The sequence below is a fragment of the Dendrobates tinctorius genome, unplaced genomic scaffold (genome assembly GCF_039654945.1).
Source record: "Dendrobates tinctorius isolate UK_male_01 unplaced genomic scaffold, ASM3965494v1 ptg000011l, whole genome shotgun sequence".
NCBI classification, from domain to species: domain Eukaryota; kingdom Metazoa; phylum Chordata; class Amphibia; order Anura; family Dendrobatidae; genus Dendrobates; species Dendrobates tinctorius.
This window is the reverse complement of record NW_027361679.1, coordinates 117,922,186-117,941,359: the sequence shown is the minus strand read 5'-3', so window position 1 is coordinate 117,941,359 and position 19,174 is coordinate 117,922,186. Positions and strand designations below refer to the sequence as shown.

Here is a 19,174-nt window from a genome sequence, read left to right as displayed (position 1 = left end):
TGGGGGGCAGACAATATGGAAACATAATGATATCACTGTGAGGGGACATATAATATGGAAACAATGATATCACTGTGGGGGAGACAATATGGAAACAATGATATTACTGTGGGGGGACATATAATATGGAAAAATAATTATATCACTGTGAGGGGACATATAATATGGAAACAAAATGATATTACTGGGGGGACATATAATATGGAAACATGATATCACTGTGGGGGGGACATATAATATGGAAACATAATGATATCACTGTGAGGGGACATATAATATGGAAACAATGATATCACTGGGGGGGACATATAATATGGAAACAATGATATCACTGTGGGGGGCATATAATATGGAAACAATGATATCACTGTGGGGGGCATATAATATGGAAACAATGATATCACTGGGGGGGTATATATATGGAAACAATTATATTACTGTGGGGGGCATATAATATGGAAACAATTATATTACTGTGGGGGGGACATATAGTATGGAAACAATGATATCACTGGGGGGGACATATAATATGGAAACAATTATATTACTGTGGGGGGGATATATATGGAAACAATTATATTACTGTGGGGGGCATAAAATATGGAAACAATTATATTACTGTGGGGGGCATAAAATATGGAAACAATTATATTACTGTGGGGGGGGACATATAGTATGGAAACAATGATATCACTGTGGGGGGGACATATAGTATGGAAACAACGATATCACTGTGGGGGGCAGATAATATAGAAACAATGATCTCACTGTGGGGGGGACATATAGTATGGAAACAATGATATCACTGTGGGGGGGACATATAGTATGGAAACAATGATATCACTGTGGGGGGGACATATAGTATGGAAACAATGATCTCACTGTGGGGGGACACATAATATAGAAACAATGATATCACTGTGGGGGGCATAAAATATGGAAACACAATGATATTAATGTGGGGAGACATAAAATATGGAACGCTTCACGAATTTGCGTGTCATCCTTGCGCAGGGGCCATGCTAATCTTCTCTGTATCGTTCCAATTTTAGTATATGTGCTGCCGAAGCGAGCACGATAGCCTTGCTGACTCACTCGGTATATATAGTCCAACGACTGATACAATGAAAACTTATGGCGACAATTATGATAACTGATTTCTCTCGGAGTTACTGATACATGATGCCGGTAACACTGTGTATGTGTCAATTTCCGTGGAGTTCACGTTATGTTTTGATACGCTTCATCTCTCAGCTTTCCGTGATGGATCATGGGAGAGGGAAATATGCAAACCTCTGTGACGTCATTGTTAAGCGCCGCCGCTCAGCCCAGGCTTGTTGCTGCTCTGCCGTTGGTCGGTGTGCCCCGGGCAGGACGCAGACAGCGGTGTGTCCGGGCAGTATCGCCCGGTCTCCCTTCCTTCCCCCCGCACTCGTCTCCTCCCCTCCGGCGGGCAGACTGTCACCATGGACGTAGCGTACATCTGTGAGTGGGACAGGAAGCCCCGCACCAGCCACTGCCCCTCCATCCCGCTAGTGTGCGCCTGGTCTTGCCGCAATCTCATTGCCTTCACCACGGACCAACGCAACGAGGAGGAGAAAGGTAACGCGGAGCGGCCGCTGCCCTGGTGGGGACGCATTGGGGGCTGCGGCTCTGGCAGCGGCTTTGTTTACATGGCAGGCACCTGACAATAAAGCTGATCCTTTCCCTAATGTGGTTGTCCAGTTAGTAGTGTTCTTCATTCCTAGGGGTGTACTAACTTATTGCTTTGTGGGGTCTGACCGCTGGGACTCGCTGGCATGGCGGGGAATTTCTGCCCACCATGGAAACCTCTCCCCGTTACCGAGGCTACGTGTCGCCGACCACTGTCGTCATTCTGTATGTGCTGCCCCATCAGTGTAGGACTCGGCCTCCCCATAGGGAGCGGGCGACTGCACCGCCCTACTCACTGGGGTCCAGGCTCCCCCATCTTTGGGGGTCCCAGTGGTCAGACCACCACTCTACTGTGGAGAAGTTGGGTCATCCCCTTTAACCCTGCGTCAGGCGCGGCTCTGGCGCTCCCGATTTCCTGCGCAGTAGCAGGCGCACATTAGAAAGCCGCCTGTAATATCTCACTTCTGGGCTCTGCAAGTATTCAGTGACCTTCATAGGGATGGAAAGAGAAGACACAAAATCAGAAACAGAATGTAATAACCATAAATGTAATACAACAATAAGTCCCCAAACTTCACCGCTACCCTGACACCCTCTTATGTGTAAGAAAACCCTACTGATTTCTACTAAATATCCATAATCTTTGCATTATTCATAAAGCGAGCAAAATAAACACTTGTGATGAAGAAGAAAAAAAACAGGACGAGTCTCCAGGCGCAACGAGCCCGAGATGCCACGGAGGTCTCACCAACTCTCCACAAGGACGGCGGTAACACTGAGGGAGGGTTTTAAGCCCTCAGCGCGATCGCAGCAGCAGCAGCCATGCATGCACCCATGCCGACGGCCATCTCAGCTGGATGTGCTTCCCAGGACATAACCCCCCGAGGAAGCTGACATGAAACGCGCGTCGGGGTTCTGTTTCTCATCGCCAGGTAATGCACACAGCACTTTGCTGATAGTTTATCATGTTTACATCAGGTGTGGTGGCACTTTAGTGGGCTTATGTGCAATATTCTATGTAACTATAATACTACTGTGTGGGACTTTATTCCCCTTTACATTTCTATTGGGACCTCTCCTATAACACGTCATTACTTCTTATATAGGGGTTATATTTAACCACTGGGCTTGATATGCTTTTTTTTTTTTATATATATATATACCCCCTTTAGGAGTTGTTTCCTTTAGTGCACAATATTTTGCTACCCTTACAATGGCTGTTCTATTGTGTTTCCTGCCATTACATTGTACACACAGCAGGTGTCCTGCTTGTATGCAATTATGTGTTTGTAGCTCACTTGTTTGTTAGCATGACTTATGTGCTCATGGCGCTGTGACACCTGTTTGTCTCTTCTCTCTTTTTATTGTGTACTACTACTTTTTGTGCTAATAAAATTCATCTTATTCATGTTCGCCTGTCTCTTCCATTTTTTTCAGATTGTTGTTATATAGAAAGGACGATTTATTTAGACCTTTTGCTTTGGGTTAATAACATGGTCACATATTTCAGCTGAAGTGTATTGTGGTGCAGAGACCTGCTGGCTCCCTGCACTGCAGTAAATGTCTACCGTCCTGTCAGGTGCTGGCAGCTGACTTTGGTGCGCCGGTCACATGTTGCGCATGGTAGCGATATGACACAAAGTTCATGGAGCGCTCACCAAAGTCAGCTGTAGGCCGCTGTGGTGGCTACAGAAGAGGATGCTGCACACCGTGAATGGGTAGGAAGAATCGTCTTTAAAAAAGTGTTGGAGAAGCATAGCAGAATGGGGAACATTATTACTGGAGGTGTCCCAGGATGGGGGACACTATACCAGGAAGGGGCCCAGTATAGGGGATATTATAACAGGAAGGGGCCCAAGATGGGGGACATTATTACAGGAAAGGTCCCAGGATGGGGAACGTTATTACAGGACAGGGACTTTGTTACAGGAGGGAGCGTGGACCCGGGATATTATATTGGGGGAGTGGGCTGAACACATGTTTTTATAGGATCTACAAAAAGCTACAAGGGCCCATACATCTGACCAACATGCAGGTGGGACCAGGATGGTTATCTTAAAGGTCTCCACCACGCCAACCTCCACTAATGGCCACTCAGGATGGACATTGCCCTATAGTCCGTGTCAGGGTGTTTAGTCATTGGAATAGAAGCTGTTACAAAATGAGCGGATAATGAATGTGTTTCTCAGAAGGTTCAAGCTCCATTTTGGTTGTGACACAGTAGTTCCACATTGTACACAGTCTTTATATTGTATTCTCCATTATCTTAGTGATGTAAAGTAATGGCAGCAGTAATAAAAAAAACAATATTTATCTGCAGGGTACAACTTTAATACAATGTGAATTGGAAAGTTAGTATTTATTTTACAGGCACCTTCCAATTATACTCATCTTTTAAGTTGGAAGTAACACTTTTAAAGGTGTCTTAGATCTTAGAACTTGGCATATTCTTTAGTGTTTAATAGGTACAGGTCTCATCTTAAAGATACTGATGGCATGTTGCTGGGGATCCTGTGTGGATATGCTATAAATGTTTAAAGGGGTTGTCTTGTGAACCTCTCTGGTTGCAAAGTGAAGCAGCAGGATGGATTCCAGAGTGCTGATTAAAATGTTATGCAGGAAACTGATGGATTTTTTTTTTGTCCTATGAAATAAAAAAGGGACTTCTGAATGAGATATAAAGGGGAGCTGTCAGTAGGATTTCATACCCAACACTATCTCTGCATGTAGCTCTTTCAAAGACAAGACCGGTAATACCTTCGCATGGCCAGTTCATTCCTCCATTACTGAGAAATCGCACTGATTTGCATATGGAAACATAGTGATATCACTGTGAGGGGGACATGTAATATGGAAACAATGATATCACTGTGAGCGGATATAATGTTATCACTGTGGTGGGGACATATAATATGGAAACTAATGCAACTGCGGAGCAGTTGCGTGCAGCTACCACCAGGGGGCGCTGTTACGGGAAAAAGGGTTGCACTTACTCTGTAGTACCTCGGTGCAGAAATGCAGGCCGCCACCAGGAGGCAGGAGAGTAGTCAGACAGGCCGGCTTCAGCAACAAACAGGAAGACAAATTACCAGCGGTCACAGCAATGCGCGATGTCAGGGACAATTCAAAAGTCAGAGCCAGATGGGAGAGCGGTATCCAAGACGTGAGACGGAAAGAGGCGTCGAGGTACAAGCCAGTTGGTCAAAAGCCAGTCGGGGAACGTAGTACCAGAGACGGCGAAAGCGGAGGCGGAGTAGAGTTCAAGCCTAGTCATACACTGTAGGGAAATTACCAAACGTACATAAAGTCAGGGATAGGGAACGGGTCAGACTCACACACAGGAAGTCAGAGGCAGAAGGATTGCTAGGGTATACGGATTAGCTGCTCAAGCCAAGGACCAGAACTATTACTGACAAAAGCTACCAAAAACAGCACCAAGAAATAGCCACCCAAGAACCAAAGAGAGGCAGGAAAAGTTAACCCCTCCATAACCAGGCCAGGGAAAGAAAAGCTAGAAGCAAACCCCGACCTGGATCATTACAGTACCCTCCTCTCAAGGGGGGCCACCGGAATCCCAGGCTTCCCAGGATACCGAGCATGAAAGGCCCAGATCCAACCGATCAAGCCTGAACCCAGGACCGGTCCTCCAGATCGTAGCCCCTCCAATTAGGGAGGAAGAAAAAGAAATCAGCTCACCCCTGTCATGATCTGAAGTGATCTGACAGTTTTAAATCACTGGGTGAACTTTTTTTACTTTGGAAAGTTCCAAGGTGTCTTGACTGTCCCCGGTGGTGGTTTTGATATTGCACTTTAGGTTTTGTGCACTTAATCATGTATCAGGTGTTACACCCTATAAAGGTGTGCTAGAGGTGTGCAATCACTGCCTGTGATATTGTGAGTTTGTGTTCACTCTGTTTTTGGAGAGCCTGGATGAAGGATGGAGCTGGTGAGGAGTCCTGCGCAGCTTAGCCAGGGGGGATGTGTGTCAGCTATGGTGTCTGGACGAAGGGCTGGTATGGCGTGGTGGAGTCGCAGTGATGGTGTCAGCGGGAAGTGTCTGCATGGGCTGGTGGAGTGGCGACTATGGAGAGTGGCACTCACCATGTGGGACTTGGCCGCTGAGCTGGACTCAAGCATGCTCGACTTCGTGTCAGCAGCTGAACTCATCCTTGGGACTCTGGTTCTAAGCAGCTGCAACTGGTGGTGGACCCTGCTCCAAGGCTGCACTAAGGTGGGGGATCCTGTTGCGGTGATGGGTCCAGGTGGAGGAGACGATGCACTCAGGTGGAGGGCTCTGTTGCTAGGAGCGCACGCAACAGAGCAAGGCTAAGTGGTGTTTCCCCTGTGTTGTCTCTTTCCTCATGTGTGTTATTAGTGCAGTGGTGGGATTAGTCTCCGCACCGACCCATTCCCTAGTGAGGGTTTAGGGTCAGGGCGAGCTAGTTCGTTGAGGTACGCGTGCGGCGCCCGGTGCGAAACCGGCATAGGGAACGTTAGGAGTGCAGGGACACTGGCTCAGGGGAGCTCAGGAGGTCTCCAATTCCCTTTTCCCTATTGCAGGGCCCACCATTGTTAAAGTTTCCCAGGTTCCCCCTTTATTATTTGATTATTGTATGTATAACGTGTAATACCTAAATTCGCCAGGTGGAGGCGGCGTATCCACCTGCACGTTTTTATTATTTAAATACGCCCCACTGGAGGCGGTGTATCCAGGGTCACGTGTGTTATGGGTTCGCCTTGCGGTATCATCTGCGTCCAGAGACATGTGACCATGACAACCCCTCTGTTACTCCAGGAGCCCAAGCACGGAGATCTGCAGTGTAGCAGTAAAGGAGATCCAATGAAGAGAATAGTCCAGCTCTTGGTTCCTCGAGATTATTCTTTATTGAAAAAAGAAATTAAAGGGAATCTGTCACCTATTTTGTGGCGTATAGGATGCGGCCACCGCAATCAGGGGCTTATCTACAGCATTAGATACTGTAAGCCCCCTATGTAACCTGAATGATAAGAAAACGGTAATTAGACCTACCGGTAATTGTGTTTCCAGGAATTCATCCTGACAGCACCATGAAGGATGTCCTTCTTACCCTCAGTGGGGTTAAAAGGACCCTCCCCTTACCACCCCTCAGTGATTTTCCAAAGTACCACATCTGGATGGATGCAAAAAAGAACTTTATTAATAATTCTTACACCAATGTTATGTCACATCAGTATGCAAACAAACAATCTTGCAGTAGGGAGGGAACTAGTAGTGCTGTCAAAATGGATTCCTGGAAACACAATTACCGGTAGGTCTAATTACCATTTTCCAGTTCGCCACCTGACAGCACCATGGAGAAGTACCAAAGGATGGTAATCTTAGGGCAGGACTACTGCATGTAAGACTTTCCTGCCAAAGGCTAATTGTTCTGAAACAACATCTAGCTTGTAATGTCTAGCGAAAGTACTAATATTAGCCCAAGTTGCGGCCCTGCAAATTTGCTCTGTTGAGGCCACCCCCTTTCTGCCCATAACATAGCCATAGCTCGAGTGGAATGGGCTTTAAGAATATCTTGGGGATCCTTCCCTTGTGCTTTATAAGCTAAGTCTATTGTGTTTTTTATCCACCTCGCGATTGCTGCTTTTGCCGCTTTACAGCCCCTATTTGGCCCCCCGTACTGTATAAACAGATTTTTGTCTCGTCTCCAACTCTGTTGCCTTCAGATATTTTAGTACTGTCTCTCTGATGTCTAAATTATGATAGACCCCTTCCTTTGGATTTCTAGGGTGCTGGCAGAACAAGGGAAGGACCACTTCCTGGTTCATATTTGTAGATGATGCCACCTTGGAGAAAAAAGTTGGGTCAAGCCTCAGGACTGTCCTATCATAAAAAATCTGTAGGTACAAATCCTGTATAGATAGGGCCTGCATCTCGCCCAACCTTTTGGCCGATGTAATAGCCACGAGGAAGGCCGTTTTAAGAGTTTGGCTATATCCATATCCTCTGACAGGAGATACGGTGGTTCACTCAGGGCTTTAAGGACCAGGTTAAGGTCCCACGGTGGAGATGACTTCCTTACGAGGGGTCTCAATCTCTGTGTGGCTCTAGAAAACCTCTCTATTCAGGGATGTGCGGCTAGAAAAAAGTCAAAGAAAACGCTAAGGGCCGAAATTTGTAAGTTAAGTAAAGTACTAGGCCGAAAGCCCTACTTAAAGCTTAACTGGAGAAAGTCCAGTATTCTGGGAATGTCCGGACTTGTAGTGTCTACTGGAGCTCCTCCAGAAAAGGTACAGAACCGTTTCCATGTTTTATTGTAAATTGCCGAAGTCACCGACTTTCTACTTGCTTGGAGTGTGGTGATCACATCTTCCGACAGGCCTCTGGATCTCAGGGTCTGGCGTTCAGGATCCAAGCTGATAGTTGGAGTGAGTCTGGATTTGTGTGGAGGAGCGGGCCTTGGTGCAGCAGATCCTGTCTCATTGATAAAAGGATAGGCCTCTCTACCGCTATTCTGTTTAGAAGAGAGAACCAGCTTTCTTTTGGCCAAAAAGGTACTACCAAGATCACTGACGCTCCATCGTCCAGTATCTTCCTGAGAAGATTCTCGGAATCGGTGGGAGGGGTGGAAAGGCGTACAGGAGCCCTTCTCCCCAAGGCTGCAATTGAGCGTCAAGCCCCGCCGCCCTGTCTAGAGGATTTAGTGAAAAGAAGGTTCTGACCTTTGGCATTTCCTCTGGTGGCAAAGAGATCCACCTGTGGTGTTCCCCAATGTTGGCACAGCATGTTGAATAATTCAATTCCCATTCTGTGGGATTTATCGTTGTCCTGCTCAGGAAATCCGCCACCTGGTTTCTGGCTCCCTCCAGGTGTACCGCCGAGATCGATTTGACAGCGTTCTCTGCCCACTTGAAAATCTGGTTTGCCAGATGTTGCAATGACGGGTGTTTTGGGCTTCCCTGGTGTCTTAGAAACGCCACTGCTGTCACAATGTCGGATAGTACTTTCACATGTTTGCCTCTGACCCTTGACCAATCCTGGTAGAGAACTTTCCTTTTTGCGTATAACTCCCTAAAATTTGAGATCACAGGTGGATATAGCTGGGGGGGCACAGATCACAGGGAGGCATATAACTGGGGAGCACAGATCAAAGGGGGGCATAGATCACAGGGGTGCATATAGCTGGGTGGCACAGATCATAGGGGGGCATATAGTTGGGCACAGATGAGGGGTGGATATAGTTGGGGGGGCACAGATCACGGGTTCATATATCAGGGGGGCATATAGTTGGGCACAGATCACAGGGGTGCATATAGCTCGGGGGCACAGATCACGGGGCATATAGTTGGGAGGACACAGATCACGGGGCATAGTTGTGGGGGCACAGATCACAGGGGTGCATATAGCTGGGGGGCACAGATCATAGGGGTGCATATAGCTGGAGGGCACAGATCACAGGGGTGTATATAGCTGGGGGGCACTGATCACAGGGGGCGTATAGTTGGGAGGACACAGATCACAGGGGACATACTTGTGGGGGCACAGATCACGGGGGGCATATAGCTGGGGGGAACAGATCACAGGGAGGCATATAGCTGGGGGGAACAGATTACGGGGGGAATATTGCTGGGGGGAACAGATTACGGGGGGAATATTGCTGGGGGGAACAGATCACGGGGGGCATAGATCAGAGGGGCATATAGTTGGGGGGCACAGATCACAGGGGTGCATATAGCTGGGGGGCACAGTTCACAGGGGTGTATATAGTTGGGGGACACAGATCACAGGGGTGCATATAGCTGGGGGGCACAGATCACAGGGGTGCATATAGCTGGGGGGCACAGATCACAGGGGTGCATATAGCTGGAGGACAGTTCACAGGGGTGCGTATAGCTGGGGGGCAGAGATCACAGGGGGCATATAGCTGGGGGGCACAGATCACAGGGGGCATATAGCTAGGGGGCACAGATCACAGGGGTGCATATAGCTGGGGGACACAGTTCACAGGGGTGCATATAGCTGGGGGACACAGTTCACAGGGGTGCATATAGCTGGGGGACACAGTTCACAGGGGTGCATATAGCTGGGGGGCATAGATCAAAGGGGTGCATATAGCTGGGGGCCACAGATCACAGGGGGCATATAGTTGGGGGGCACAGATCACAGGGGTGCATATAGTTGGGGGGCACAGATCACAGAGGGCATATAGTTGGGGGGCACAGATCACAGGGGTGCATATAGCTGGGGGGCACAGATCACAGGGGTGCATATAGCTGGAGGACAGTTCACAGGGGTGCGTATAGCTGGGGGGCAGAGATAACGGAGGCGTATAGTTGGGGAGCACAGATCACAGGGGGCATATAGCTAGGGGGCACAGATCACAGGGGGCATATAGCTAGGGGGCACAGTTCACAGGGGTGCATATAGCTGGGGGGCACAGATCGCAGGTGCATATAGCTGGGGGACACAGTTCACAGGGGTGCATGTAGCTGGGGGGGCATAGATCAAAGGGGTGCATATAGCTGGGGGACACAGATCACAGGGGGCATATAGTTGGGGGGCACAGATCACAGGGGTGCATATAGTTGGGGGGCACAGATCACAGGTTCATATATCAGGGAGGCATATAGTTGGGAACAGATCACAGGGGTGCATATAGCTCGGGGGCACAGATCACGGGTGCATATATTTGGGGGACACAGATCACAGAGGGCATATAGTTGGGGGGCACAGATCACGGGTGCATATAGCTGGGGGGTACAGATCACAGGGTACATATAGCTGGGGGACACAGATCACAGGGGGCATATAGCTGGGGGGGCACAGATCACGGGTGTATATAGCTGGGGGCACAGATCACAGGGTTGCATATAGCTGGGGGGCACAGATCATAGGGCTCATACAGTTGGAGGGCACAGATCACGGGGTATATAGTTGGGGGGAACAGATCACAGGAGGGGCATAAAGCTGGGGGGCACAGATCAGAGGGGCATATAGTTGGGGGCACAGATCACAGGGGTGCATATAGTTGGGGGGCACAGATCACAGGGGTTCATATATCAGGGGGGCATATAGTTGGGGGGCACAGGGGTGCATATACCTCAGGGGCACAGATCAGAGGAGTGCATATAGTTGGGGGGACACAGATCACAGGGGGCATATAGTTGGGGGGACACAGATCACAGGGCATATAGTTGGGGGGCACAGATCATGGGTGCATATAGCTGGGGGGCACAGATCACAGGGGGGCACAGATCACAGGGGTGCATATAGCTGGGGGACAGATAACGGGGCATAATGTTGCAGGGCACAGATCACGGGGTCATAGCTGGGGGGCACAGATCATGGGGGGAATATAGCTGGGGGAACAGATTACAGGGGGACACAGATCACAGAGGGGCATATAGTTGGGGGGCACAGATCACAGTGCATATAGCTGGGGGACACAGATCACAGGGGGAATAATGTTGCAGGGCACAGATCATGGGGTCATATAGCTGGGGGGCACAGATCATGGGGGGGAATATAGCTGGGGGGAACAGATTACAGGGGGGACACAGATCACAGAGGGGCATATAGTTGGGGGCACAGATCACAGGAATGCATATAGCTGGGGGGCACAGATCACAGGGGTGCATATAGCTGGGGGGGCACAGATCACAGGGGTGCATATAGCTGGGGGGGCACAGATCACAGGGGTGCATATAGCTGGGGGGGCACAGATCACAGGGGTGCATATAGCTGAGGGGAAAAAGCCCAAGACTGCGGATCCTCCCTCAGTAAAGATATAATTATCCCCACCCGCTGACTCATCCCCTGAAGATCAGGTTCTAAGGGAAAATAATAATTTGCAACCCTCCCTGAACGTGTGGAACTTGTCCTTCTTGCCAGAGAAAGTGTCAGGGAGTTTCACTGAATGCAGAGACAGGTCAGTCACCTCACCAGACTTCCTGACAGAGGAGGTACCCTAATAGATAGCCACCCAAGAACCAAAGAGAGGCAGGAAAAGTTAACCCCTCCATGACCAGGCCAGGGAAAGAAAAGCAGGAAGCAAACACCGACCTGGATCATGACAGAAACAATGATATCACTGTGGGGGGACATATAATATGGAAACATAATTATATCACTGTGGGGAGACAAAATATGGAAATAATGATGTCACTGTGGGGGGACATATAATATGGAAACATAATTATGTTACTGTGGGGGGACGTATAAAATGGTAATGATATCACTGTGGGGAGACATAATATGGAAACAATGAAATCACTGTGGGGGGATGTATAATATGGAAACAATGATATCACTGTGGGGGGACGTATAATATGGAAACAATGATATCACTGTGGGGGGACATATAATATGGAAAATCCGGATTACTTACCTGTAATCCTCTTTTAATGAGTCCACGACAGCACCCACTGGAGAGAGGGATCTGCCCATAGGAACAGGAAACCTACAGAGATAAAAGAGGGCGGTCCGCCTCTCCTCAGTTGGATTTCAGAGTATCCGGAGGACCGCCAATAATTAGGCCATTATATTATTCAATATTTTAAATTTATCAATTTTATATCTAAGAAGGTGTATATACATTATGTTAACTTCTAGGGAGGGTAGTGCGCGGGTGCTGTCGTGGACTCATTAAAAGAGCATTACCAGTAAGTAATCCGGCTTTTTACCCTTCGCCACGACAGCACCCACTGGAGAGACTTTCAGAGACCTTCACCTGGGAGGGACCACCGTGCTGAGGACCGCTTTATCAAAGGCTAGGTCAGATGAGCATGATAAATCAAGCCTATAGTGGTTATAAAAAGTAGAGGGCGTCGACCTTACATATAGACTCGATTGAGACGTCTCCCCTCTCCGCCCACGAGGATGCCATAGCTCTGGCGGAATGTGCCCTGATACCCTCCGGAGGATCTTCATTTCTTGCGGAGTATGCCAGACAGATCGCGTCCCTGATCCACCGAGACAGGGTACCCCCCTTGTCACTTCATATCCCTTCTTTTGGCCCTGGAAGGAAATAAACAGAGCCCTACTCTTCCACCAGCTGCTAGACCCCTCGATGTATTGTAATACTGCTCTTCTAATGTCTACTGTATGGAATTTTTCTTCTGGAGTAGAAGGGTTACTGTAAAATGAAGGGAGATGGATCTCTTGCGACCTATGAATTTTCCCTGCTACTTTTGGCAGATATGAGGGGTCTGGTTTTAATATCAACTGATCCTGGAATGTTAACAGGAACGGATGTTCTATTGAAAGTGCCTGTATGTCGCTGACCCTTCTGGCTGAAGTTAGTGCCACTAGCAGTACCGTCTTAAGAGATAAGTGCTTAAGGGATATTGAGTCTAATGGTTCAAAGGGGGAGCGTGTTAGGGCATCTAGTAGCAGATTCAAGTCCCAGGGAGGCACTCTGGGTATGTGTACTGGTTCGCTCTGTTCACAGGCAGAGATTAATCTATTGCCTGCCACATTAAAACTACAGAAGGCCCCTAAAGCAGACACTTGCACTTTTAGTGTGTTGACGGATAGCCCTAGATCTTTCCATTTTTGTAGAAATTCTAGAATGGGTGTTATTGGGACTTCTCTAGAGTCGGGAGCTGTGTGGAACTCTAGGAACTTCCCCCATACCCTGGTATAAATCTTTGTAGTAGCCAATTTTAGACTCTGTAGGAGGCTATTGACTAGTCCCTCCGTGAACTCTCTTGCTCTCAACATTTCTCTTTCAAGTTCCAAGCCGTCAAGTGGAGATTGTCCACTTGAGGATGAAGAAAGGCCCCTAAGAGAGGAGCTTGTGGGTTGAGGGGAGCACCCAAGGGTCTGTCACTGACATTGCTTTTAGGCACAAAAACCATGGCCTCCTGGGCCAAATGGCGCGATTAATATTTTTCTGCCTTGATGTTCCTGATAACCTGCGGCAGTAGTATGATTGGGGGAAAGGCATATGCCAATCTGAACTGCCACGGGGCTTGGAGGGCATCCAGAATTTCCAGACAGTCTGTCACGTTCCGGGAGGCGAACCTTCACCCCTGTCTGTTTAGTTTGGTGGCGACGAGATCTATCTGGGGGAAGACCCCACAGTGTCACGATGTGTTTGAATATTTGCCGGCTCAGGCACCATTCTCCTTGCCGTAACGTGTGGCGACTTAGGAAGTCTGCTTCCGAATTGTCTCCTCCTATGTGGTGAGCCGAGAGACAAAAATAGCTTTTCTGCTAAGGATCTTCTTGCGGAAGACATCAGGCTGTTTGATCGAGTTCCGCCTTGCCTGTTCAGATATTCTACCACTGTGGTGTTGTCTGAAAGGATTCTCTCGTGTTCCCCTTGTAGCTGTGGAAAGAAGTGATATAACGCATGACTAACCGCATTCAGCTCTTTTAAGTTTGAGGAATCTTGTCTCTCGCTTATATCCCACTGGCCTTGAGAGAAGGTCCCTCCCATATGAGCCCCCCATCATGTAGAGCTGGCATCAGTAGTAATTATACAGGAAGGTGTTATCACCCATGGCACTCTTCCCGATAGATCATTGTCATCTAACCACCATGCTACGGAAGTTAGGACTGTTTGGGATAAGGTGATTTTCTTTGCCAAATTCTCTCGGACACAAGCCTCCTCTAGGAGAATCTGGTGTTGCAGTTCCCTGGTGTGGAACTGGGCCCACTGAACCGCTGGGATGCAGGAGGTAAGAGACCCTAAGAGGGACATTGCTTCCCTCAAGGACATGCATGGTTTGTCCATTGCTAATGTGATCTTTGTTTTGATCATTGCAATCTTTACCTGTGGTAGAAGACATTTTTGCTTTATGGAATCGGAGACCTAGGAAGGACTGGACAGATTGTGGCTCGACTGTGGACTTCTTGAAGTTTATTATCCAACCTAGAGCCTGTAGGGATAAGACTGTGTCAGCAACTCGTCTATTACATTGTCGAGTTGAGTTCCCTATTATTAAGAAGTCGTCCAGATAGGGTATCATCAAGGTGTCTTTCTGATGTAGGAAGGCCATTACTTCCAGCATCACCTTTGTAAAGACCCATGGTGCGATGGAGGGGCCAAATTGCATGGCTGTGAACTGGAGATGGTGTATGGTGCCATCGAGGGACACCACCACTTTGAGGTATTTCTGATACCTGTAATGGATGGGAAGATAATAATAAGCATTCTTTAGCTCTAGGCCCGCCATCATACAATTGGGGAAGAGAAGTTTAATTGTAGATCTAATAGACTCCATCTTAAATCGTTGATTTTTGACAAATGTATTTAGCTTCTTCAGGTTGATTGTCCTGAAAGAGCCATCTGGCTTGGGTACCAGAAAAAGAGGGGCGTAAAATCCTCTCCCTTCCTGCCCTTTGGGCACATGGACCAATACTTTTCTGTCCAACAAGCTTAGAATCTCAACTTCCAGGGCCTGCTGTTGGATTGGTGAGTTGAGAGATGTTATAAAAACCGAGTTATGGGGACATGATGGAACTCTATCTTTAGCCCATTTCTAACAATGTCCAGGACCCAAGAACTGGCTGTGATTTTTTTTTTTCCCTTTCTCGGAGGAAAAATTTCAGTCTTCCTCCTACTGGAGGAACTAGCCCTTTAGTTTCTGTCTCTACGTGTCACGCTCGCGCATTGGCTGAATGGCGCGAGCCGGGGGGTTGTGGCCCCAGTGTGCCACAAACCAGACTACCCTGGAAGGGGCGTAACTACGGCAGCTACCTTGGTCTTCACTGGAGCCTCTGATGGTGAGGTCAGGCTTGTGCGGCAGGTAGCTGCCGGGTGCCACTCCAGGGTGGTGTCTGGCAGTGGCTGCTGATCCCACTCGGGAACAGGACACCTGGACAGGTGCGAGTGACAAGCAGGCTGAGACACCGGGCAAGCCGGCACGCCTTGGAGATACAGGACAGGCGGGCATGGCTTGGAGACACAGGACAGGCGGGCACGGCTTGGAGACACAGGACAGATTGGCGTGGTTCACACAGCAGGTGTAGGCAGGAGGGAGTGGTGTATGCTGGAACAGGATTTGGACCTGTTCACACAGGAGGTGCAGGTATGGATATAGGCAGGAGTGTGGAGTAGGCTGAGCCGCAGGAGTGCGGCGTAGGCTGGGCGGCAAGGGAGCCGGGCAGGCAGAGCGGCTAGAGAGCCGAGCAGGCAGAGCGGCTAGGGAGCCGAGCAGGCAGAGCGGCTAGGGAGCCGAGCAGGCAGAGCGGCTAGGGAGCCGAGCAGGCAGAGCGGCCAGGGAGCCGTGCAGGCAGAGCAGCCAGGGAGCAGACGCACAGATAGGGAGGACACAAGGAAAGACACGGCAGAGAAGGAACCACAGACAAGGAGACTGACAGAGGTAAGACGGAGTTCAGACAGAGACACAGGGACAAAGACACAAGGACCAGGATATTCTGCCTCCTGGCAGGCGGACAGAGAAATGCTAGGCAAGGTACCAAGACACAGGAATAAGCAGTAAGAGCCTTCAGAGAAGGCAAGACATAGGACAGGGCCTGGCAGGCTCAGCAGCAAGGAGCTAACTGAGTTTAGACATTGCACAGGCAATGTTTCAGTGGGAGTGGCGAAACTAAATAGTCAAGGGCTCTAGGTGATTGGTAAGTGACATATTACACAGGTGCACCCTGACTGCATAAGAACCAGAGAGTTCAGGCGCCGCCCCCCTATACACACAGTCTGGAAACATGGAGAGCAGAGGCACAGAGCTGGCAACAGACAGAATTCACAGCATGGCTTGAAGCAGAAAGTAAGTTGGTGTGCGGGGGATGGGAGGCCATGCAGTGATGCCAGCAGGGTTGTTACACTACGGGAGGAGGATCCCTTAAATATGACACCTTTGTTCTTGTCCTCCTTTGTAGCCCAACGATTCTGGTTTTCCGTTGGTCTTCCTCTGCCAAATGGCCATCTCCTAAACGCCCTCCTATAAAATGGGAGAGAGGGGTTAGGGAAGCCCTTTTTCCTTCTTTCGGCTTGGTGAGGATCTCATCTAAGGTTTTCCCGAACAGAAACTCACCCTCACAAGGGATGGCACAAAGCTTTGCCTTGGATTGGGTATCGTTATTAAGTAAGGCCTCTTTCACACATCAGGTTTTCGCCGTCAGGCGCGATCCGGCGCTTTTGACAGAAACCGGATCCGGCGAAATGCAATGCCGGATCCGGTTTCCCCCCCATTGACTTGCATTTGCGCTGGATCGCGCCGGATGGCCATGCGTTTCATCCGGTTTTTGCCGGATCCGGCAATGTGTCGCGATCCGGCGTCTGGAAAAAACGGCTACTGTAACGTTTTTTGTCTCCGGCGAAAAAGCCGGACACGCCGGATCCAGCGCGTCCGGCTTTTTCACACAATGTAAGCCTATGAGCGCCGCGATGCGCCGGATCCAGCGAAAGCCGGATCCGGCGTCCGGATCCGGTTTTTTGGTCTGAGCATGCTCAGTAGCTCTGCCCACAAGACATATATAAAAGCAAGACAGTGGGACCCACAGCCACACCCAACATGCCACCCAAGAAAGCAACCAAGCGAAGCAGGAGAAGGCAGGAGACCACTGCAGCACCATCAGCACCACCACCACCACCCCAAATGGAGCAGCAAATGGAACATGCTGAGGAGGGGAGGCCAGCAGCAGATGAGAGACGGTAATTATCAAATCCCCCATTCCTCCAAACTAGGGCTATTGAATATCAAGATATTCATTGGCCCTTTGTTTCTCTTTATTCAACAGCCGCCCAATAGATGCAGCAGCAATGGCAGCAGCTGGAACACCACCCACAGGCATGGAGTGTGGCCACCAGGAAGACAGCACATCATCGTCTGGGAGCCCTCCCTCGCATCGTCAGCGTTTGACGGTAAGTTTTTATTTCCAAAATCCATCTTCTCTGTAATATATGTCTATTCATTGCCTTTTATTTCAAAACAGGATTCACAAGATGAAGAGGAGCTCCCAGAAGAAGAAGGAAGGGGTGGACAGACACCTGGAGTGGGCTCACAATTGGTAAGTTTTTTGCATCAAACGCAGAAACACAACATCACACTACACACAACACATAGAAAACAATGTTCTGCAGACCACACACAGCAAACAAATGCCTACATCCAAAGACATAACATTTTTTGTTTTCTTCTCTAGTCTTCCCAATCTGGTGCTCGGCCAAGAGGTCCTCGCAGTGCCTCCCAGGGTCGTCGGCGACAGCAACACGGCGGTCACCAGCGTGTAAGTATAAATATTTTTGCTTTGTTTTTTTGGACTTTTTATTTCATTTCTTATGTGGAGGCTAATTATGTTATTTTTGTCTTTTTCTTTAACAGCCTTCACAGCGTGCTCCCGACTCTGACGGTGAGGATGGAGGACTCGATGTGGACCACCTCATCGATCTCGTCCGAGAAAGGGAGCCGCTCTGGAATATGGCTGACCGCCGCCACGCTGACCTTATCGTTACCCGACGACTCTGGGAGGAAATCTGTTCGCTCCTTGTGGGCCGCTGGGAGGACCTCGATGTTCGGGCCAAGATTACAGAGCGTAAGTATATACAGTACCGGTTGCTTGATGTAAACCAGTGTTTCCCGAACTCCAGTCCTCGTGGTCCCCACGGATCATGTGTTCAGGATTTCTATTTACTATGGAAATCCTGAAAACATGACCCCTGGGGACCATGAGGACTGGAGTTTGGGAAACACTGATGTTGTATACTAACCACTCCTTTCTCGTTTCAGGGAACAGAATTGTGAATCGGTGGCGGTCTGTGAGGGATCGTTTCAAGAAGGAGTTCAATAAAGAGATGCGGGCCCCGAGTGGATCTGGAGGACGCAGGAGCAAGTACAAGTACGCAGAAGCCCTGTCGTTCCTCCGGGAAACAATGGTCACCAGAAGGTAAATATTACACACCACATGTGAAAAAAAATGTTAGATGTAAATTTTTTTTTCAGCCAGGGCCATACCATGTCAGTATTTTAATTGTTTTTTTTTCTCTTTATTCCACAGCACGGTGAGCAGCACTCGGGAGCCTGCACGATTGGACCCTTCTGAGGCGATCCATGAGGAGACCGGCACCGAGGGACACTTCGACCGCCCCGGTACATCTGCACCTTCCCAGCCTTACCACACATTCGACCCATCTGTCCCATCCACCAGCACAGGAGCATCGTGGCCGCCTACATTACATGAAGCTGCTGGTGAGGAGATCGCTTTCCCTTTACCCCACCCTTCTGCCCCTGCCACCTCTAGTACACCTGCGGGTACTGGGCGGCAGCGGCAGAGGGGTCAGGAAAAGACTTATGCGCCAGAGTTCTTGCATCTGAATGCATCTTTCCAGAACTGTCTAAAAGTCTTGTCAGAGCAAATCTCCGCAGGCTATCAGCAGATCAACTCCAGCATTCTGGAGGTGAAGACACTTCTGCAAACCATGCATTCAGAAGCAAGAACTTCGCCAAACCACACCTTTTTCAGGTCTGTTGTGGAGCGCATGGAAACGCTCTCTCCTGCCCAGCAGATGCATGTAATGCATTCATGCCACGCTGCTCTCCAGCAAGTTACCTCCCAACCTCCTCCTCCCACCACAGT

The 19,174-nt window shown here is 49.1% G+C and overlaps 1 non-coding gene across 1 annotated transcript; it reads right to left on the bottom strand.

Annotated features, from left to right (window-relative positions):
- Positions 1–969: 969 nt before the first annotated feature.
- LOC141054415 (U6 spliceosomal RNA) lies at positions 970–1,076 on the bottom strand. The gene has a single exon (XR_012221418.1). It is a non-coding gene; the product is annotated as a U6 spliceosomal RNA (small nuclear RNA).
- Positions 1,077–19,174: the final 18,098 nt, after the last annotated feature.